At 40.3% G+C, this 23,312-nt stretch overlaps 1 protein-coding gene and 1 long non-coding RNA gene across 4 annotated transcripts in view; both read right to left on the bottom strand.

Moving 5' to 3' along the window:
• Positions 1-11,562, bottom strand: part of LOC137643798 (uncharacterized) — a 96,128-nt gene extending 84,566 nt beyond the window's left edge. The window contains exons 1-2 of one of the 2 annotated variants that reach the window (XR_011045068.1): positions 11,491-11,562; positions 7,767-8,036 (exon numbers count right to left, since the gene is read on the bottom strand). This is a non-coding gene — a long non-coding RNA (uncharacterized lncRNA). The remainder of the gene's footprint in view (positions 1-7,766; positions 8,037-11,490) is intronic. The other variant, XR_011045069.1, reaches the window with a different exon arrangement.
• Positions 1-23,312, bottom strand: part of LOC137643796 (uncharacterized) — a 703,394-nt gene that overhangs the window by 361,030 nt on the left and 319,052 nt on the right. The gene's annotated exons all lie outside the window — the stretch shown is intronic.

Here is a 23,312-nt window from a genome sequence, read left to right as displayed (position 1 = left end):
TTGCCCACCAACAGGTGGGGTTCCTGGAGAATCTGCCCTCTGAAAGAAGATGCATCTCTATGTCCCGTAGAATGCCTAAAGGTCTATCTTCGTAGAACTTCAGACTTCCATGGGGGCCAACTATTCAGAGGAGAAACATCGGGCTCGAATTTATCTTTAAATCAGCTTAGGGCGAAAATTACATATTTTATTCGCAGAGCGGATCCTGACAGTTCACCCGCAGGTCATGATCCGAGGAAAGTTGCTTCATCCTTAAACTTCTTTAACTTTATGGATTTTGAACACCTTCGTTCATACACTGGCTGGAAGTCTTCCAGGGTATTCTTTCGCCACTATGCTAAGCAAGTGGAGCAGCTAAAGAGGTCTTTGGTAGCAGTTGGTTGCGTCGTTAACCCTGCTGTTTAACTCTGCGAGGAACAGTGGAATTATTTGGGACTTTGATTCTTGGGTGAGTGTATAGTTATATGCGTTGGTATAACTAGTAGTGAAGGCTCTGGGAGCCCACAGTGACTGTTCCAGCGTTATGGTGATGGTAGCACAAGTACAGACAGGTGTGCCGAGCGTTGCTAACGCTAATGTCAGTGGATAGTAACATGGACTTTAACTTTGATACCTTGGTATGCAACAAGTGACCTGATTGTTTTCTTTCAGATAACCATACATCCATGCACTACGGTACTTGTGTAAATTGTTGGTCATCCACCTATCATATGTATATATTTGTGGTAACCATGTCTATTTATTGTTACTCAATAAACTTGTTCTCGGGAACCTTGCGTCTCCTTCACCTATATTGATTTCATGTTAATTATTGAGCATTTAGCCTATGTATATTAATCAGGGATATCTATAATAGCCTATTCCTTAATGCAAGCCTTGTTGCACTGGTTTATACTTTCCTTAGCATAAAGGGCTCCACCCCTCTCTGAGGACGGTGGCGGCAGCAAGTTTAATCCTACGCAGATATAACCTTTTTGTCTAATTTTACTTCGACCAGGGTGCTGGTCGGGATTTTTTCCCTTGGATACTGTAGTTCCGTAAGGACTATGCTTTACTTCATATAGAGTGAGACCACTATATTGTACTGGCTGGCGAGTGATTCATACATAGGTATATGTACTCTTCGTTCGTTTCTAGAGTCTAGTAGGGACTCCTCCCTGTAGGGGGCAGGAAGCGCTTTCATGGCTTATGATTAGTGAAAAGATGTATAACGGTAACATCTTAGGTCTTTCAGTCGAGTTGACTAAGAAACATTCCTGAGGAGTACGGCACGTATTGAGAATCCACAGATACAGTAATGCTCTGGTATACTTCCATCAGGACGACATGGCTTGAGCCCAAAAAACGGATTTTGAGCGAAGCGAAAAATCTATTTTTGGGTAAGATGAACATGTCGTCCTGATGGACCCGCCCTGTCCCTTTTAAAAAAAAAAAAAAAAAAAAAAAAAAAAAGAGGAAAGGGTTGTAGTACCCCTCCCTACATACAGTATCTGTAGCACCTCGTGTATCGCTACAAGGAATACAGATGGCGCCGCGAGCGGCGCAGGGCACGCTTACGAAACGGGAGGAGAGATGCCTTACGAACGGCTCCCCCCTTTCTTATCGTTTTCGTTTTCTTGCCATTTGACCCCTACGAAGTGTTAACTCTATTCGGGGTATAGATTGCTATGAGGCGTGTCAAGAATACGTCCACTGATATTTACGATATCCCTAAGGTCTTTTTTAGGGATACTCGCTCCAGGAGTTAGAATTCTGGGTACCTTAAGGTAAATTCTCTGGGAATATCGCCGTAGTTGTAATATACCCTAGGAAGCTGCCTTTAAGGAACTTCCATCAGGACGACATGGCCATCTTACCCAAAAATAGATTTTTCGCTTCGCTCAAAATCCGTATATATATATATATATATATACATATACATATATATATATATATACATATATATATATATATATATATACATATACATATATATATATATATATATACACATATATATATATATATATATATATCTAAAGTAGGAAGATGTGATGTAGTTCTAAGGGAAAAGTATGGGAAATATGTCTGGGTAATAAGCAAAGCTCTACCTCCAGTTTGTTTCTACATTATGATCAGAGATAAATGTAAACAAAACATTGGTTGCCATTTTTTATCGTGCTTTTTAGCATGTTTAGGAAATGCATGATATAAAATCACCTTTAATATTTGTGCCTGTTTTAGTTTAGGGTACTGTAGTACATGCATTAAGTGTTCTGTACATTAAAGGGTAGTTTGTTAACAGTACTACGTACAAGGGAAGGTTTTAAAAGTCTGAATATACATGTTGAATAAATAGGTAAATATGGTGTCACTACTTCGCGGATTTTCACCTATCGCGGCCGCGACTGGAACCTATCTACCGCGATAAACGAGGGTTCACTGTAATCAATCCTTAAACATGAAATCTATATTTCAGCAATTATGGATTAATAAATAGACACAAAACTACAAGAGAGATTACTCGAATGCCATTTGTGTATGAGATCATGGTGAGGGGTAGATGGAGATGGTTTGGGTGTGCTCTTTGCACTCCCCAAGAATTATTAGTTCACAAAATTTTCAACTGGGCTCCACTAGGCACTAGAAGTTGGAAGACCCAGGCCTACATGACTGAGGACTCTGAAGTGTGAAGTAGGAGGTGATGAATGGAGAAGCATTGGTTTAAAAGCTCAAGATAGAGACGAATGGCAAAATCTAACCGAGGCCCTTTGCGTCAATAGGTGTAGGAGGAGATGCTGATGATGTCAAAGCTTCTAAAGAAAAGACTGGGCTTCCTGTTGGAACTTACAATAATAATTTCCGCATCACAAAGCACTTCCCTTGGCAGTTCTTTAGAAAGATACTCTCAAAATACTAAATATCAAATCAACACATTATTACATATAAGACTAGGAAGGAAAAATGGTAACCATTTTTTAATATTCTAATCATGAACCTGTTTTCATTTTAGAGGTGATCCCCATTACTGTCCCAGCATTGAGGAGTTGGTCAGTGACTACACAAAAATTTATCAATACATAAAAATGTCGGTTGGGAGGAGATCCCAGATACTCCTAAGAAAGTAGTTCGAGGTAAGTACTCCGTGTTGGAACAAACAAGATTTCTAAAACATAGCCATTAACAGTAAAATCATTAGCTTTCCTAGAATGAATTTGGTATTGCATTTGTTTATCAATCATTAAAAATATTCAAGAAAAGATAATTTGATTACAAAGTGCGCCAGTCCATAACTGAAGTACAATGTGTTGAAAATCATTATTCCAAATATAGAGTTTGAGCAGGTAGGTTGACAGGCTATGAAAAGGTTGAATAGAGAGGGAAAGAGGACAAATGAGTGAAAGAAATAGAAGAACTATGTGACTGATAGACTGAGATAACTAGTTGGAAGATAATAGAGGAGAGGAGATAGAAGAACCATGTGCAAGAACATGAACTTCATTAGAGGAGCTGAAGATACCTGATGAAAATACGAATAATGTTGGTTTTATAAATAAAATATATATATATCCTCTTTGAGTTCTATTATGTGAAAATTTATGCTAACAAAAAATGTAAATAAAACTTATCTGACATAATTATAAAACTAGATACGGCTTCTCAATGTGGTTTAAAGATTCGCAGTCTTTTATAACTGCATGTACAGTATATACCTAAAAGAATACTCCAAACTGTTAACTTATCAAATAAAGCTATACACTACAGTCTACATATATGTATCTAACCGCAATACATTACAAATTTAAAAGTAATTTGTAGTTTTCCTAACTATACAAACCTGAGTCCTGTTATTTTTGTGAAGCTGGTTTTGGACGTTTATACTTTTAGCGTTTATACTTTAAGGTGATTATAATTGTTAGCAGTTGGAAGGTAGGAGACCCCCCCCCCCAGAGGGAGCAACCCTGACCTTAAGCTAGGACTTGCGGGGCAGTTGAGGCCGCCAATACAACTTGAAAGGGTCCAGGTGTGTATAGTTAGGAAAATACAAATAACCTTTAAATTATGTGATTTGTTCCTACTCAAATACAGACCATCGTCTTTTAATGGGAGACTTGTCCTCATGAGGGAGGAATTCCCTATAACCAAATTGTTTACTAACCCTGGAAATATCATGGCACTTTGGTCTTGTGCCGGAGGAGAGGAAAAGTGATGAATTCTTTCAACCCGCTAATGACCTGAGTATGAAGATACCGCAGGTGTTAGGTTGGGTTAATACCAGGAGAAAGATAGGCAGTCATGGAAGAACTTATATCCGTAAGGGCATGTTGTCTGAATAAAGGGCATTTATGAGAAATGGGTTTGCATATAACCTGTACATCCTTCCAAACTGGGGAAGATACTTCAATACAAACTTTGCTGTAAAATAAAGTCAGGTCCAGCACATAACAGAATGACAGCTGCACCCTAAGGATGGGGAAGAGGGAAGAGGAAAAAGGCCCAAGATTCTTCTCACCTCTCATTCTATTCTTACGTCGCGACCCGTATCTTACACGAGATGCTTCTTGTCCCACGAGGGAGCTAGGTTACCTTACACAGCCTGCTGAGTAGCTACTGCCAGTCCAAGAGTACAGGACTTGAGGGCAGTGAAGGTTACCTGGTATCTCCTGACTCCTGCCTTCAAAACTTGTGCTACCGACAGAATCTTCCTGAATGCTAAGGTGGATCCAATACCCATGACTTGGTCCTCACATTCACTTGCTGGGTTACAAAGAAAAAGTGTTCTTGGATATCTTCACTTTCCCCTTTCCGGCAAGAAGGAAGAGTCTCTGGTGACTTGGTCCAAAGCTCCGAGTTCTCTTAAGGTAGGGTCGTAGAGCAATCACAGAACAAAAATACGTGTCACCTCAATCCCTGTTGGTCACTTCTTGTAGAGAAGAGATGGAGGACTCGGACCTGATGTTGTGAATGGTTGGGCTCTGGCTCTTGGTCCTGAAACTCACGACAAAGGTGAGGGAGACCGTCTTCCATCCTTCGGAATGACTAGCAACATACGAAATGCCATGCAGCTCGTCTGCGCTCTTTGCCGAGGCTAAGCCAAGTAGGAAAATAGTCTTGAGAGTCAGATTCCTATTTGATGCCTTCTCCAAGCACTTCTACCACGAGTGTGAGCTCTTGTACCAGGCACCAATGCACCTTCCGGGCTGGGTTGGGTCTCTCCCACGTGTACGTGGGGAGGGATTGGTTGAAGTCTTGTGTGACTTCAGCCAAACAGCCGGCATGATTTTCATAGCCTACAACTTTGTGGAGGATTTGTTTTTGTTTTCTTTTCATTTTTGTTTTTTGCCAAATCCTGAGAGAGAGAGAGAGAGAGAGAGAGAGAGAGAGAGAGAGAGAGAGAGAGAGAGAGAGAGAGAGAGAGAGAGAGAGAATTTGGTTAGCGAGCGAAAGTTGTTATATATCGATCGTTTGTGGTGAGAAAGACTGTTAGTTTAAATGAGATTGTTTATTTATGTTTTAGTTAGGTTACGACAGTGGTGAATGTCTTGGGTGAATGCTTATTTTGATTTGACTGCTGTAACCGTCAGTTGTGTGAACGCTGGATTTATTAATTTTTTTGTTTTACCAGCGACGAAGTGATTATTTATATTCTGAGTAAGTACAGTTTTGTTTATCTTTGCTTGTCGTGATTGTGAATGATAGGAACAATTTATTATTTATCTTTGATTATAGTGCGATAGTTCAGTTAGTTAGGAGTGTTCGTAAGTGTTTTTCTTTTTTATTTTGGCAGGCCGTGATTCCTCCTTTGGGGAGAAGATTTATGTGAAAGTGATTGTTGACGACTTGGCTATAATAAGGAACTTGGCACGACTGCTTGGATTTGGATAATTGTTGATGAACTGGCCTGTAATTGATTGTGTTAGACTGCGCTTTTGGATTGCTGAACCGATGATGACCTGGCCTTTGTATTTGGATTGTGATGATGATGATGATGATGATGATGATGATGATGATGATAATAATGATGATGAGGATGATGACTACCAACCAATTCAGCGAGGCAGTTGTGGCAAATTGCCACACAGTTTAATCTGTTATTTAAAAAGCTGTGATTGTGGTAGTTGCCGTAAAAGACTGTCGGCTTTGTGTTGGTGTTCATATATATATATTTATTTTTGGTGTTGGTGTGCGGTGTAATTTAAGTTTGTTAGTTTTTTTTTTTGCGTTTATTTGAATGGTGTTACGTTTTTATATTTAATGTTGTTTATGATTAGTGTTAAGTATTTTGAATGTGGATGGTTTTGGTTGGATTTATTATAGTTAGTAAGAAATATATAGTTTTAAGGTTATGTTATGTTTTGTTTATTTCGTCCTTTTTGTCCAAGAGTCCTGCTGCTGATAACGTAAGGGGAAAGGATGTATTGAGGAGACATTGGTCTGTTAGAGTGATTCAAGGGTGTGGGGGTTGTTTTTGTAACATCCCGCCACAACTTCTTTTTCTTCGAGGCAGCAGACAGGAAGATAAGAGATACAGGAGTGCTGGGGAGGAAAAGAAAAGCATGTCCGTTTCTTTTCCGACTTACTAGACTTTGCAGATGTTTAGGATTTCAAATCCGATGACAACACTACTGCAGCTGGAGAAGACACGAGTTCCTCCCCAGCAACAGAAACTAGCCGATTGTAACTATGTCATAGAGCTCGTCTGCAGGTGGAACAGCCGAAGAAGAGTGTACAGCAAGGGATGATTTCAAAGTCCTGGCATCAGCCAGAACCTCCAGAAGCTTCTTCCCTTATGGGATGTCATAGATACCCAAGGAGGGCAACAACCTCGGCAGGTCCAGGTCCTCAGATGCGTCATCATTAGGCAGCACAACAACAGGTGTACTTTGGGAGAGATACAAAAGAGCATTGTCTTTGCCATGGAAAGGTGATACTTCTGCTCCCTTTGAAGCATGACCTAAGCCTAAGTTGGAGTCTCCAACCTCAATTTGAATTCCTGCAGAGGACCTCCTAGGCCTGAGGAAATCAGGAGACACAGCAGGTTTTGTGCTTTCAGAAGAGAAAAAGGAGAAACAGTATTGAGTTTCTTCGGCATCAGCTTAGGAGTTGCCAAATCCAAAGACGGATAATCCCTCTTGGAGTTTTTTCCTTCTTCTTTCTGAACTCCCTCCATTGCAGAGGAGGCCAGGACCTTCACTCATCACAAGGGGCCTTCTTGTTAAAATGACTAAATTGATGAGGATCCACAAAAGGCTTATTCTCTATCCCTATGCAAGGATTCCTAAGGCACACTGGTATGTCTATTTACAGTCTCCATTAACAAAGCAAACAGAATCTGATAAGAGGAAAAATATCAACACAAGTTCAGAGGCAGCAGAAACGTACTGATCTGTGGCCAAAGACAAAATGGGGCTCCTCCTGGTGGGGGTGGATGGGGCCTACCCTCCACCTGCCAACCACTGCAATACCCTAGTTGAAATTTTAAACAACTCTTGCTTCCAGCTTTGATGAAATCATGCTTCTGTTAAAGGATCATGGCTTGTATTTATGTAGGAACAAATATATTCTATTACTATAGTATTGAATTATCAAAAACTTTAGCCAATTTAATTTAGATTCATGAAACCAAATCCACTTGAAACACATTTCTGATACAGAAAACTTGATGGATGAGAGAGCAGCATTTATAACATAATATCACAAATAATCAACAATTCTTAACAAATATTCAAACCTAAAAAAATTCTACAAGAAGAATAAAACTATCAACATACAGAATGCATCCTTACAGTCTCCTGTGCAGTGAATGTTAGCGAGTTCTGAACCAAAGAATCTTCTGTATATTTCCAGAAGAGAGAGTTGGGGGGCATGAGCAGACACCGAGTAAGTCCTGCTCGACAGTGGGCTCTGAGCATGAACGCGAGCCAGAAGACAGACGTACTTGTTGCTCATCGTGCAGAAAGAGAGTAGGAGAGCTCTGGTGTGTGTGTGCGCAGTGATTAACTCCTCCAACGTTTATTGGGATGACTCCGACTGTCATGTTACTTCTTGTCTGGGAACTGAGAGAAAAAAAACGATATCACTTATAGAGTATGTGGCATAATACGGGTAATGCAGCTAAGAGACAATCATCATATAAAACTTTTAATTCATTCAAAATATCAGCAAATAAAATCTACCTATGTAGACTATTTAGTTATTGGAATATGACAAATTTGTAGATAATTTGTATTTTTCCGAACTATACAAACCTTAGCTATTTAATAGGGGTATTACTTTCGGCGTAGCTGAAATGACGAGCCATTAATTTTTAACGATGGTTAACTACCCATACCACTAGGTAGCAGGGGTTGGGGAGGGTAGCTTGCTACCCCCCCCCCCCCTGTGATTGAGCTCACTTCGCGTTCGGCTCGGATGGTGAACGGGCTCTTCATCCTTGCCGCATATTGGCAGCCATTAATGACTTTTTGCTTTTTCTTTTCTCTAGTGTGTGTTTGTGAAGTTGACTTCTGCAACCATGTGTACCAGCCCTGGACTCTCTGGCCGCCCTTGTGGAACATTTATGTCAGCGGTGGAGAAAGATCCTCACACCCTTTGTCCTGTATGCAGAGGTCAACGGTGGTGTGATAGGGTAAATAAGTGTAATGAGTGTAGGGAGTGGTCTTCCTGCCAGTGGGAGAGGTTTGGGCGATGGCGGATGAAGAAGTCTAAGAAAGAAAACCCAAGGCCTCTTCTTCCGTCTCCCGACCCTCCTCGAAGCTCCTACTCGTTCGGCCTCTTACGAGAGACCGTCAAGTAGTAGTGTAGACCAAGTTAATGTCGGCCAACCCCAGTTCATGGTGTTCCTTCCCCTAGCGAACCGGCCCCACCTTGTCCCCCGGGTGAGGCCTTGTCACTAACCCCTTCGTTGCAGATTTGGTCTTCCTTGGTGCTTACGGGTCCGCCCTCCAAGGAAGCTTTGCTGCAGTTTACCCGTATGGGTGCTTCTGTTCAGCAATCATCGTCACCGTCAGAGGTAGATCCTCAGGCCCTCGTCGACGTTGTAGTGTCAGAGGTGTCACACTTAATGTTATCCAACTACTCTGCCCCTCCAGAAACTCCAGTGGTTGTTGCCAACTTAGTTTCCCCTGTTCCTGAACATCCTTCGAGGGGGAAACTAAGTTCAACGTCTGTCTCTCCTGCAAGTGTTTCTCCCCCTCGGGGGAGTTCGCTCATAGAGACTCCTCTTGAATTGAAAGTCAATTTTCATTGTGTCTTGTCTATAAACATCTTGATAGTTTAACAGACGTAGCAGAACCCTAATCAGTAGGAACTGCTGAATCATTCATGGTAGCAAGGAAGATCCATTAGCAAGGGGAGAAGAGTTATGTGATCTCTTCTTCCTCCTCCACCTACTCCTCCCTCCCCAAACTATCTTCTCCTTCAGACACTTCTCAGAAGGAAAAATGAGCAGGTATAGCTGCATTGGAAGCCTCGTCTTTTGAAGTTCCATGGGACCAGCGAAGCTTTGAGAGGACCAAAGAGATAGTGTAAGTGAACTGCGGCTACCTGTCCCCATAGACTTCTGCTGATCCTGGAATTGATCGAGGGTTTCCTGACATTGCGTCCATCTCGTCAACTTTTGTCTCGGTTGGACTGTAAGTCCCTTCTGTGAGAGAGACTGGGGTAGACCCAAATCAGCCGCTGTTCACTTTTACTAACTGAGAGAGAGAGAGAGAGAGAGAGAGAGAGAGAGAGATACAATTAAACAAGATGTTCAGGACTCATGCTCTGTCCACGAGACAACTCATGAAGAGAAGGCTGGAGAGATCTTGAATAGATTTGTTGTACGAGACTCTCAGAGCTGTTCCAGCTCTGTTGCATTTCCAAAGATGGAACCTGGAAGGTTTGGAACCAATTTTGGATGCAATTTGGAGACAGAATTTGTAAGGGAAGGCATCACCCCCCACAGGCATCGCTGAAATGCAGTGCAGCTGGAGTGGGGGTCGGCACACGGAACAACGAGACAGCGTGCTACATCTGGCTGCAGTCCACAAACCACTAGGACATCTCTTTTGCAGTTACCGAAGTACCTCGGGAAAGAAGAGATTGACACGACACTACATCGTCCAGGTGAACAGTGATCCTCCATCACTTGGCCCAAGCAAAGATAGGCCTCGTCAACATGCGTAGGTCAGCTCACCTCCGAAGGGTACAGCCACAGGGGCTGCTAGACTGGAACCACAGACTGGGTCAGTGATCTGCACTGGATTAGGTATTGGCGTGCGACCGTAGGTGAGCGCGGAGGAAATCTCCAATTCAATATACAAAATGGCCGTGTGCAACACAATACTTAATCTGGGATGGATGTATTATTGGGACAGGAGGCGGAAACTATTATTGTGAAGTAGATTTTCTTCTTGGGGAAAATGTGGTTTATCTTGGTCTCAAATACGATGAAATAAATTAAGTTTTAAGTTTTATGAAATAGGATTCAGTGTTACATTGCAAGGAGTGAAGACGGTTTGGAAGCAGACACAGGGCTGAGACTTAAAGTCTTAGGGTAAGCGAAGGATACAGCGGTCAGCTCTCGGTAGGTAAGGATACGGCTCCTAGGTTACTTTAGGTTAGGTGAGGAACCTTAGGCTAAGTAGTGATCTTGTGTCTCCCTTTTTATTAAAATGTGGTTTTAAGAGTCGTAACTGTTTGGGATTTCAGAAGCTGTCTGTCCCAACCAACTACAAAGGCTCCCGTGACAAAAGGAAAATGATTCTGGTAAAAATTTCCTTTCTATTGACCACCAAATATCCTGCTGAGTAAAACACATCACCAAAGGTCAATGATTCTCCGTCAGAGTCTAAAATGGACACGATATCATAAATCATGATAAAAATGATTTAATTAATGCTTTTCAATGACAAGGTTTTCTGGGTCAAGGAAGAGAAGGGGTCTTTGCCCCATATAAAATAGGGGTCTTTGCCCCATATAAAATAGGGGTCTTTGCCCCATAAGGTCAAACCCTTGCATCCTAGGGTAGGTTAGGTATGGACCTGGATGGTAGGTTAGGTTAGGTTAAGTTACAATGGACAAATGTGAATTTGTCTTCCTTTAAAATAGATTTCAAACTGATGTTTATACATCCACAAACTAAACTATTGATTCCAGCAAATGTTTATTTCGTGAAATGTGGCCAGAAATGTGGGACAACAGCACTAGTAAAGTAATACCAAAGGTTAATTAATATCTTTAAACATCTATTTGATTGGAACAACCTACAGACCTACATTAAACACCTTCTGAAATTAACTCTTTTATAACTTTCCTTTGTATCAACCTGAAAAGAAACTTTGATTAGGAAGGAATTTTCCCTTAGGCCAAACATAATGGGAGAAACACGTGACGGCTAACAACAGACTTAGGACATTCAACTAACTTTTTCATAATTTCTATAACACTTCTAAGAGTACCACCTACATAAATAGATTTCCATAACATTAAATTTATAAACCTCGTGATTACCCCAACGATACTTACTTTATATACACAAAAAACACGATTAAAATCATCATTAGGTACAAAAAGTTTACGTAAGTGGTCTTGTTTCCGTAGGATTATCAAATGCTTGCTCACAGGAAATCCCTAGAAAACCCTCAAATTTCCCCAAAATATGAGGTAATTCTCCCTTAGTACTTCTTCAACTCGAGCTATTACAAGTGCTACCTATAGTTCATCATCTTCACAAAGTACATTATATAACATATTCTTTCTAATAAGATATATTTTTCAACCAAAAACATTAGAATATAACTCACAACAGCAAACCAGAAAAATTTTACTTTCACAATCCGTTCCCACCCTTCCCTAACCCCCAACCCATTCCCACCCTACCCTAACCCCCAACCCTCCTCCACCCTGTCCCATCCCTCCCCCAGCCCCCAAAGCCCAAACCCCTCCTCCCCTTTCCCTTCCCCTTATTACCCCACCCTCCCCTCCCCCTCTACTGAGTGCCAACTGGTTGGCTCCTCCTATTTATACCATCCACCCATTTCGAATCAACCAATCACAGACCTCCATTTCAATTCAGCCAATCACAGCTCGTCTTTATCGAAACTTGTTGCCAAATGTATAATAATCTTAGACACAGAACGAGGGATGAGGTTGCCACACTTACATGCCTTATCTGGCCTTGGCTGCGACCAACTACAGTTTACTAACTGCCAGATACATAATTATTTTCTCAGGTTAAGGGAAATCTTACAAATTTCTGTACATTTTGTTCAAATATTAGAGAAAATGTACATAAAAACAATGGCGTAGGTCTAGTTTTACAAATGAAATATCCCTATTTTGGGACAATTTTCCCCAGATTCACTAGAAATTTCCCTATTTTGGGACAATTTCTCTAAAATCAGGACCGTCAGGTGCCTCACCTGACGGTCCTACTTTACAACGGCGCCTCTAAAAATCTAGCGATTTAGTTTATCTTTCTATTATATTATTTTGCTTTTACTCAAAATCATGTCTAAATATTTACTTCTTTTCTATATTTCTTTCAATAAATAAAAATTATCATATTATTTGCTTCAGGTCTTCCCTGTAAGGTTTAAAAATAAAATGCTTAAGTCTTCTTATTTTTACAAAAATTACAGTTTATTTAGACTTCCCCGTTTGAGTCTATTTATAATATTCAGTTTTAACATTTTTATTCCGGTTCTGAAAATAGATATCACAGATGCAGTTGTTTGTAGTCATATTTATTCATTCTTCTTCTTTAATTTCTATCTTCCACTTTTTGTATATTTCTAAGCTCACACACACACACACACACACACACACGAGTAACATTGAACTAAGGTCAGATCCTTTATCAGATTTAGTAAATTTGAAATATATTACAGATAATAATAAACAAAATAAATAAATAAATAAATAAATAAATAATTACAGAGTAATTTGTATTTTTAAGTACAACAACGAAAGAAAAATATTGACACCAAAGAAAAGCAACAAACGAACGAACCGTCACAAGATTTCTCTTCTCGGATATGTTCGATTTGTCTTGACGGAGACTTCGTTTTTGATATCTCTAATGACTGTTATGATAAGAAAGTCAATCAATCATAGCTTTATATAAAGGAATTTAGGCTTTAAGTGTAGGCCTATAAGTGTTTATAATAAGCCTGAAAAGCTCAAATTGATAACTACTTATGCGACGTCGAAGTTAGAATTAAAGACATTCGAACACAAGAATTATTTATTTCGCGAATATTGTAAATTAAGAATTTCATTTGTAAAACTAGACCTACGCCATTGTTTTTATGTACATTTTCTCTAATATTTGAACAAAATGTACAGAAATTTGTAAGATTTCCCTTAACCTGAGAAAATAATTATGTATCTGGCAGTTAGTAAACTGTAGTTGGTCGCAGCCAAGGCCAGATAAGGCATGTAAGTGTGGCAACCTCATCCCTCGTTCTGTGTCTAAGATTATTATACATTTGGCAACAAGTTTCGATAAAGACGAGCTGTGATTGGCTGAATTGAAATGGAGGTCTGTGATTGGTTGATTCGAAATGGGTGGATGGTATAAATAGGAGGAGCCAACCAGTTGGCACTCAGTAGAGGGGGAGGGGAGGGTGGGGTAATAAGGGGAAGGGAAAGGGGAGGAGGGGTTTGGGCTTTGGGGGCTGGGGGAGGGATGGGACAGGGTGGAGGAGGGTTGGGGGTTAGGGTAGGGTGGGAATGGGTTGGGGGTTAGGGAAGGGTGGGAACGGATTGGGGGTTGGGCTTGGGGAGGGATGAGGGGTAGGGTGGGGGAGGTTTGAGTAGGGTGGGAATGGGTTGGGGGTTAGGGAAGGGTGGGAACGGATTGGGGATTGGGCTTGGGGAGGGATGAGGGGTAGGGTGGGGGAGGGTTTGGGGCTGTGATTGGGTTGGACTGGGGGAGGGATGAGGGGTTTGGTTAGGCTGGGGGAGGGTTGGGGATAGGCTAGGGTGGGAATGGGTTGGGGCTAGGATATGTTGTGCTGGGGTAGGGTGGGACAGGTGTGGGGGCTTGGGTAGGGTTAAAGTGGGCGTAGCTAATGCACAACTGGGTAGTGTGTGGTTATAGGTAGGGATATGATCAATGACAGAGCCTCCTCCCCACCCAAGCTAGGACCAGGGAAGACCAGGCAAGGGCTGCTGATGAGTTAGCAGGTAAAGCTACAGGCTCTACCAGACACCACATCCTTACCTCACATGGATGGTGAGGTTGCAGACACTTCAAGAAACATCTAAGCAAAGAAATTAATTATTAATGTCACTTATGACCCATAAGTTTATCATTTAGTTTATAGTAAAACATAATAAACTCCATTTGGGAACTCGATTTATGATTTGACAAATCTCTTTCGTTTGTTTTAGATGATTTCAGCCTTAAAATAAGGGGTGAGGGGGAGGGAGGGACACGTTGTTGCAACCATTTCTTAAGTATTTGCGTTCGTATGTGTTCAAGTTTGACTTCATTTGGACAAGTATTTATAATACCAATTTTTCTCGGTACACCAAGGAAAACAACCATAGAAGGAACAACATAGAAAACAACAGTTATGGAAACAACAACAACATTAAGAGAAACAACTCTAAGAACAACAACAGTAGCAACAACATCTTGAATGACAAACACCAAAACAACAACACCAGCAACAACACCAAGAACTACAACAGTAGCAACAACATCAAGAACAACAACAGTAGCAACAACATCAAGAGAATAATTATAAAAAAAACAACACCATGAACAACAACACAGAATAACAAACATCAAGAACAACAAATACTAATGAAACAGCAGTAGCAACAACAAGAACACAAACACAAAAACAACAGCAGTAGCAACAACACCAAGAACAACAACAGCACAGAACAACAACATCAAGAACAACACACACTAATATAAAAACAGTACCACGAACAACTGTAGAGAAACAACGTCAAGAACAACAACAGTAGCAACAACATCTTAAACAATCAGCAAATACATCAAGAACAACAACACAGAACAACAACAGTACCATCAACATCATGAATAACAAACACCAAAACAACAACAGTAGCAACAACAATTCAGGTTCTGGGGTGAGGCAACGAGAGAGAGAGAGAGAGAGAGAGAGAGAGAGAGAGAGAGAGAGAGAGAGAGAGAGAGAGAGAGAGAAGCACACAGCGAGTCAAAGGAGTTCTTGTCTCAGAGTCCAATCGTCCGATTTCATTTAGCGTCGGCTTCGTTTGAAATTTAGTTTTAAATCTGTAAATCATAACTTTATTTTCGTAACTTGTGCTTTATGTTTTGTGTATGTCGAAGTTAATTCATTTAAATATGGCTCTGTTATTATTAAAACCATAAAACGTTCACAACGATAACTATTTATGCAGAATCGAAGTTAGAATTAAAGACATTCGAACACCAAATACGTCTTTCTCGCGATCAGGATAAAGTGAATGGGTTTGATACATAAAACTAGGCCTACGTCATTGTTTTCTATGTCATTTCCCCTATGTGAATGATGTGAGGCTAGATACTTATCCTCTATCCCTTGACGAGGATAGTTACTTCGAAGCATGTACATTGCACCTAATTAATCATGACACAAAATCTTTCTCATCAATCTTTTAGGGGAGGGACTATATAGTCTCGCACCCGCACTCTATAAACTGCTTGTAACAATATTTCCTCCATTATGATTAAGGAGCGTTTCTTCTTAAACGGGTTCTTACTAAAGGGAGACTTGTTTTATGATTAATAATGAGAGAGAGAGGAGAGAGAGAGAGAGAGAGAGAGAGAGAGAGAGAGAGAGAAGAAATTATTTGGTTCTGTTGACGGAAGAATTTTCGTATAGAATTTTGAATCGTCTATCCCACCGTCTCGTCCGGTTACACATATTATTATTATTATTATTATTATTATTATTATTATTATTATTATTAATTACTTGCTAAGCTACAACACTAGTTGGAAAAGCAGGATACTATAAGCCCAGGGGCTCCAACAGGGAAAATTGCTTAGTGAGGAAAGGAAAAAAAAAGGAAAATTAAATATTTTAAGAAGAGTAACAACATTACAATAAATAAATACCCATAAAATACAAAAACTTCAACAAAACAAGAAGAAGAGAATCAAGATAGAATAGTGTGCCCGAGTGTACCCTCAAGCAAGAGAACTCCAACCCAAGACAGTGGAAGACCATGGTAGGGAGGCTATGGCACCACCCAAGACTAGAGAACAATGGTTTGATTTTGGAGTGTCCTTCGCCTAAAAGAGCTGCTAATATTGTGCGTTGTGAAAACCAACTACTTATAGACTACTCTCTCTCTCTCTCTCTCTCTCTCAATTAGTAACACGAAACTAAATCAGTTTTAGTTCTCTTTGAGTACACAGAGAGAGAGAGAGAGAGAGAGAGAGAGAGAGAGAGAGAGAGGAGAGAGAGAGAGAGAGAATTAGCCTGAAGACAATAGAGAAGGAATAGAGAATGAAATCCTTCCACTGTCACATACGCCCTTCTGGTATTGAAGGAAACGAGAAAGTTCTCATAGAGACTCTCTCTCTCTCTCTCTCACTCTCTCTCTCTCTCTCTTTTCCATTAGAAAAAACTGTCCTGTTTTCCTCCGGAGACACTTTGAAGACTCTTAAGAGAGAGAGAGAGAGAGAGAGGAGAGAGAGAGAGAGAGAGAGAGAGAGAGAGAGAGAGTTGGAATTCTTTAATCCTTCAGTCATTTCCATAATTGTTAACACGAATACAAAGGAAAATCATACGGAAGGCGAACATTACATTCTGGGAATGAACGAAGATGAAATAAGAACGCTTCCAGAATGTCTTCAGAGGGTTAGATTTGCCTCAGAAGCGTCTTAGCTGATAATCATGTTACGATTCGCACAGAAAGAAATCTATGAATAAATCTTTCCTCTTGTTATTGTTTTTTTTAATTCCTCTCTGTATTTCTTTATCTTGTGGATTCTCTCTCTCTCTCTCTCTCTCTCTCTCTCTCTCTCTCTCTCTCTCTCTCTCTCTCTCTCCTTCATACCTGAAGACATTTGGACTCCAGTTGAAGCCAAAAGAAGAATTTGTCGTATTCTAATGGCCTCTCTCTCTCTCTCTCTCTCTCTCTCTCTCTCTCTCTCTCTCTCTCTCTCTCTCTCTCTCTCTCTCTCTCCTCAACTCGCTTTTTACAAAAATAATGCTAAATTCAGGAAAGGTTTCGGTAATCATAGATATGGCTTCTCAAGTTTTCAAAGCATTTTGCATGAATTTCGAAATGGAGGCAATGAAGAAAGCTGTAAGAATTCTCCTTAACGGAGGATGGCAATGGGTACATCGGTTTATCGAACCTGGTTAGGTGAGACTGTGAGAAAGGAAGAGCTTTTGCAGAATCTTCTCAAGGAAATCGGAGAAACTACCCAGGAAGAAGGTGAATTTCTTCCAGCTGAAAGAATGTTCCAAGAAGAGCTGGAAGATGGTGAATTTCTTCCAGCTGAAGGAGGGTTCCAGGAAGAGCTGGAAGATGGTGAATTTATTCCAGCTGAAGAATCTTTCCAGGAAGAACTGGAAGATGAAATCGATCTTCCTGCTGAAGGAGTGCTCCAAGATGCACTGGAAGATGAAATTGATCTTCCTGCTGGAGTACTCCAGGATGAACTGGTAGAGGAAATCGATCTTCCAGCTGTAGGAATGTTCAAAGAAGAGCTGGAAGATGGTGAATTTCTTCCAGCTGTAGGAGGGTTCCAGGAAGAGCTGGAAGATGAAATTGATCTTCCTGCTGGAGTACTCCAGGATGAACTGGAAGAGAAAATCGATCTTCCAGCTGAAAGAATGGTCCAAGAAGAGCTGGAAGATGGTGAATTTCTTCCAGCTGAAGAAACTTTCCAGGATGAACTGGAGGATGAAATCGATCTTCCAGTGGAAAAACAAGAAAAAGAGCCGGGCCTTCCTCAAAGAGGAGAAGAGGAGGATGCAGAAGAAGAGAAGGAGGAGAAGGAGGAAGAAGAAAAAGTTCCTACTCTTGAAGAACATCGGTCTGAAGACGATTCAAAGACAGAGAGAAGTGATAAAAAGCTATCAAATAAAAAGAGGAGAAAAAGAAAGCTCTCAAAGGAAGAGACCAGTAATGCTGAAGTGTCTAAGGAAGAGACCAGTAATGGTGAAGTCACTAAGGAAGAGATGAATAACAGAGAGGTATCAAAGAAAGAGAAGAATAATAAAAAGCTCTCAAAGAGAGAGAGGAGGAAAAGAGAGCTCTCAAAGGCAGAAAGAAGAAATAGAAATCTTTCAAAGGAGCGGAGCAGTAATGAAGAGTTCTCAGAGGAAGAGGAGAGATTTGGTTCTGAGGACATCCTGGAGGTCAAAGAGCATCTAATACTAGAAGGATGGCACCTCAAAATAGAGGTCGGAGAGCATCTAATGCTAGAAGGATGACACCTCAAAATAGAGGACGGAGAGCATCTAATGCTCGAAGGATGACACCCCAGAATAGAGGTCGGAGAGCATCTAATGCTAGAAGGATGACACCTCAAAATAGAGGTCGGAGAGCATCTAATGCTAGAAGGATGACACCCCAGAATAGAGGACGGAGAGCATCTAATGCTAGAAGGATGACACCTCAAAATAGAGGTCGGAGAGCATCTAATGCTAGAAGGATGACACCCCAGAATAGAGGACGGAGAGCATCTAATGCTAGAAGGATGACACCTCAAAATAGAGGTCGGAGAGCATCTAATGCTAGAAGGATGACACCTCAGAATAGAGGACGGAGAGCATCTAATGCTAGAAGGATGACACCTCAAAATAGAGGACGGAGAGCATCTAATGCTAGAAGGATGACACCCCAGAATAGAGGTCGGAGAGCATCTAATGCTAGAAGGATGACACCTCAAAATAGAGGACGGAGAGCATCTAATGCTAGAAGGATGACACCCCAAAATAGAGGACGGAGAGCATCTAATGCTAGAAGGATGACACCCCAGAATAGAGGTCGGAGAGCATCTAATGCTAGAAGGATGACACCTCAAAATAGAGGACGGAGAGCATCTAATGCTAGAAGGATGACACCCCAGAATAGAGGTCGGAGAGCATCTAATGCTAGAAGGATGACACCCCAGAATAGAGGTCGGAGAGCATCTAATGCTAGAAGGATGACACCCCCAAAATAGAGGACGGAGAGCATCTAATGCTAGAAGGATGACACCCCAGAATAGAGGTCGGAGAGCATCTAATGCTAGAAGGATGACACCCCAAAATAGAGGACGGAGAGCATCTAATGCTAGAAGGATGACACCCCAGAATAGAGGTCGGAGAGCATCTAATGCTAGAAGGATGACACCCCAAAATAGAGGACGGAGAGCATCTAATGCTAGAAGGATGACACCCCAGAATAGAGGTCGGAGAGCATCTAATGCTAGAAGGATGACACCCCAAAATAGAGGACGGAGAGCATCTAATGCTAGAAGGATGACACCCCAAAATAGAGGTCGGAGAGCATCTAATGCTAGAAGGATGACACCCCAAAATAGAGGACGGAGAGCATCTAATGCTAGAAGGATGACACCCCAAAATAGAGGTCGGAGAGCATCTAATGCTAGAAGGATGACACCCCCAAAATAGAGGACGGAGAGCATCTAATGCTAGAAGGATGACACCCCAAAATAGAGGTCGGAGAGCATCTAATGCTAGAAGGATGACACCCCCAAAATAGAGGACGGAGAGCATCTAATGCTAGAAGGATGACACCTCAAAATAGAGGACGGAGAGCATCTAATGCTAGAAGGATGACACCTCAAAATAGAGGTTAGTAGTAATTGATTGCAGACTAAGAAATTGTAGGAGAAGTAAAAAGACGAGAATGGACCCAAAGATTAAGTGGTGGAAATTGAAAGAGGAAGAACTGAGAATCTTGTTTAAGGAAAGAGTGCTGGAAGCAGTGAAATCATTCTAACTTTCATCCAAATTTGCAATATCATTATTTTTGTCTTGAAATTTCAGACATTATAAAATACCCATATTTTTTTTTCATTTTATACGTGAACAATAATTTAAATTTCATCCAAATTTGAAAGAACATTTGTTAAATTTTATGAATGGTAAAATACCCATATTTTCATTTCATAACCATCAAATAATTCTAGCTTCATCCAAATTTGCAATAACATTATTTTTGTGATGAAATTTCAGAAATTGTAAAATACCCTATTTTTTAATTTCATACTTGACCAATAATTTCAAATCAGCCCAAAATTTGCAAGAACATGTTATTAATTTCGCGTCTGCTCAAAACCTCTCATAAAGTACATTAATTAAATTAACTATCTAATTAAAGGAATTTTCCCTGGGTATGTCAGACGATCAGCGCAACGTAGAAGCATTAATCAGCTGATTCAGTTTGATCGATTTGAACTAAACACGGTCAGAGTTAAACCCCAAGTCGAAGGTCAACGAAAAGTAGGTCATCCAGGGGGTCACGCTATATATGCCCTTGGAACAGGATACACAACTAGAGAGTTTTGTTCTAGATAGCCTAATTCTAGTGGCCAAGCACGGGCTCTTTTTTTTTAAAGGCCACTCATGAATGACAATGCTCAAGCGAGCAGGACAATGCCCTCAAGACTTACGGTGCCCAAGCCTCTACCCACCCAAGTTAGGACCAGGGAAGGCATGGCAATGGCTGATGATGTCAGCAGGTAGACTTATAGGCTCCAACCCCCCCCCCCCCTCCTTAGTTCACAAGGATGGTGAGGTTGCAGACACTACAAGAAACTATTGAGCTACACTCGAACCCAAGCCCAGCAGATTGCTAGGCAGGGACGTTTCCAATAGGCCACCAGAACTCTTGGTTCTTTGCTGCCGTAGTAAAAAAAAAATAGAGGTATTCCGAAGTAGTTATTTTTTCCAATCATTGACAAACTACGTGACGTAAATGAACAATGTAACTAACAATGAATAAATGAACAATCTTACTAACATTGAATAAAATAATGAACAAATTTATTCATTCAAAGATTGGTTAATAGCGAAAACTCTTTATAAATCTTCAACATCTAATATAAATATGTCAAAGTTTGAAATAGAATATCTTGCAACATTTTAATGTAGGAGGAGGAAAGTCATACTGTGTAATTAACAACATGCTCTCTCTCTCTCTCTCTCTCTCTCTCTCTCTCTCTCTCTCTCTCTCTCTCTCTCTCTCAATAGAAATGTCTAAAAAAAAAAATAAACCTTTACATATTAAATTCTCCTCAATATTAGCGCAGTTAAAGTTTCCATCAACGTTTCTGAGCTTCATCGTAATATGCCCACCTACATGAATAACAAACGAAGGTTGGTAGTTAGCAAAGGCTAGAAGTTAGTTAGCTTTTGATCTCTAAGAAAACCAGCTTCAATTTACTCGTGTGATGTATGTTAACATTAGTTACAATTTGCTTTTAGGAAAAAAGACGTCATGTTTCATGGTGTGTTCGAAATTGGAACCAAAATATATATGAATTTAAGGCGGTAACGTCCTTGACTGGTGAACGCCAGACTGGGGTTCAAGTCCCGCTCAAACTCGTTATTTGCTTTAGTCGCTGCAGCCTTACCATCCTTGTGAGGTAAGGATCTGAGGGGTTTAGGTCTACCTGCTGAGTCATCAGCAGCCATTGCCTGGCCCTCCTTGGTCCTAGCTTGGATGGAGAGGGGCTTGGGGTCTGATCGTATGTACTTTATGTATGGTGAGTCTCTAGGGCATTGTCCTGCTCGATAGGGCAATGTCACTGTCCCTTGCCTCTGCCATTCATGACCAGACAGACATGAGAGATAAAGACTCTCTCTTTCTCTCTCTCTCTCTCTCTCTCTCTCTCTCTCTCTCTCTCTCTCTCTCTCTCTCTCCCTCTCAGAGACCCTTTTGATGGAGACAGAGCGATCGATTAACAAACCTCACCTAATGATCTACATACACATGACAGACACACGTGATCCACGACAAAAACAATATGTAAACCCTTATTTGGAAAATCAACTTTTCCTCTCATTTTAGGGTGAAGGATATTTAAGGGTCAAGGATATTTTGATATTTTAGTGTCAAGGATATTTTAGGGTGAAGGATACTTTGGGATGAAAGATATTCTAGGGTGAAAGATATTTTGGGGTGAAGGATATTTTGGGGTGAAGGATACTTTGGGGTGAAAGATATTCTAAGGTGAAGGATATTTAAGGGTCAAAGATATATTGGGGTGAAGGATATTTTGGGGTGAAAGATATTCTAAGGTGAAGGATATTTAAGGGTGAAGGATATTTTGGGGTGCAGGATATTTTAGGGTGAGGATCAAGAATATTTTAATATTTTAGGGTGAAGGATATTTTAGGGTCAAGGATATTTAAGGGTGAAGGATATTTAAGGGCCACTCAGTGATAAGGGCTGCAAACCTTTCTACTTTGAAAGAAAAGGAATTATGATAAATATTTTATTCATGACCTCTCTAGCAGTAGGAGGAATTTATATTTTAAAAATATATATTTTCCGCTTTATATATCATCCAAGTGATTATCAACTTTCTCTAAATGAAATATTCTACCTAATTAAATTGTTGGCAATTTTGGACCCTTGCTGTTGTGCTAAATAAATTTTGCCAAAACTTTATAAAAGTATTTCTCTTTAAGATTATTTCATAAATGTCAATATACTGTTTATCTAGACATTGTTATTGAATAAAATAATTTAATTTCATATCTATTATATGTAATGAATATTTTGTACGTATTCTTAAATAAAAAATACAATAGTTTTATAGTTAATTTAGCGAACTGGGCCCATGTTCCTGAAGTTATCAACAGATGGCCTCAGTGAGGTCATTTTGGAAGTAAAACATTGGAAAGAAAATCCAGCCTTAAGGAACGACATAAGAGTTATCTTTCGATGTCCTTAGCCAATAGGAACGCTCCATTCGGGCAACGGTAAGGAAATTAGCCAATAGGAACACTCCTTTCGGGGAACGTCAAAGAAACACAGTCTTCAGCCAATAGGAACAGGCCATTCGGGCAAACTGTTAGGGAATAGTGGTTTGCTCTTTCAGCTAAGTAAAAGAGCCAAATGCCAGTTCATGAAATACCATTGGAAAATCTCCCTTTTTGTAATTCCTTTTGAATGAATATATGGAATAAAACTTTGAATATTATAGATTTTATATTCCATTTATAGCAAGTATTGACAATAAATTAAACCCATATCATAATTACATGGTACGTATGGACTCTTAATCAAAATATCTTCTATTGGCTGAAAAATGCATTTTTCATATTGATCTAAATTTTCGTGAACAGTTCGATAAGCAAAGGCAAATCAAATATATTTTTATA

Source organism: Palaemon carinicauda, chromosome 7 (assembly GCF_036898095.1).
Source record: "Palaemon carinicauda isolate YSFRI2023 chromosome 7, ASM3689809v2, whole genome shotgun sequence".
In the NCBI taxonomy this organism is placed as follows: domain Eukaryota; kingdom Metazoa; phylum Arthropoda; class Malacostraca; order Decapoda; family Palaemonidae; genus Palaemon; species Palaemon carinicauda.
Note: the sequence above shows the minus strand (reverse complement) of the source record. Positions and strands in the feature narration are given on the sequence as shown.